This window comes from Trichosurus vulpecula, chromosome 1 (genome assembly GCF_011100635.1).
Source record: "Trichosurus vulpecula isolate mTriVul1 chromosome 1, mTriVul1.pri, whole genome shotgun sequence".
Taxonomy (NCBI): domain Eukaryota; kingdom Metazoa; phylum Chordata; class Mammalia; order Diprotodontia; family Phalangeridae; genus Trichosurus; species Trichosurus vulpecula.
Window position 1 is genome coordinate 300762351 of NC_050573.1, and position 375 is coordinate 300762725.

The following is a 375-nucleotide window of genomic DNA, read 5'->3' on the forward strand; positions in this document are numbered from 1 at the left end:
ATCTAGCTTCTGACCCTATCACTCTACTGAAAATACTTTATTCAATGTTATCAATGATCTTTTGTCTGATACATTTGAAAGCCTTTTCTTATTATTCTCCTTCGTTTCTGTTGTTTTGATATTGTTGGACATACTGTTCCTCTCGGATGCTATCTTTTCTCTTGGCTTCCATGATGCCACTCTCTCTGGGTTCTTCTCCCACCTGTCTGACTGCTCTTTCTCAGTATCCTTTGTGGGATGATAATCATCTCTCTCCCAAAACATATCTCCCAAGGGTCTGTGCTGGACTTATTTCTCTTCACTCTATATACCCTCTCCTTTGGAGATTTAATTTACTTTCATGGATCAGTTATCATCATTACGTGTCTGTGTACC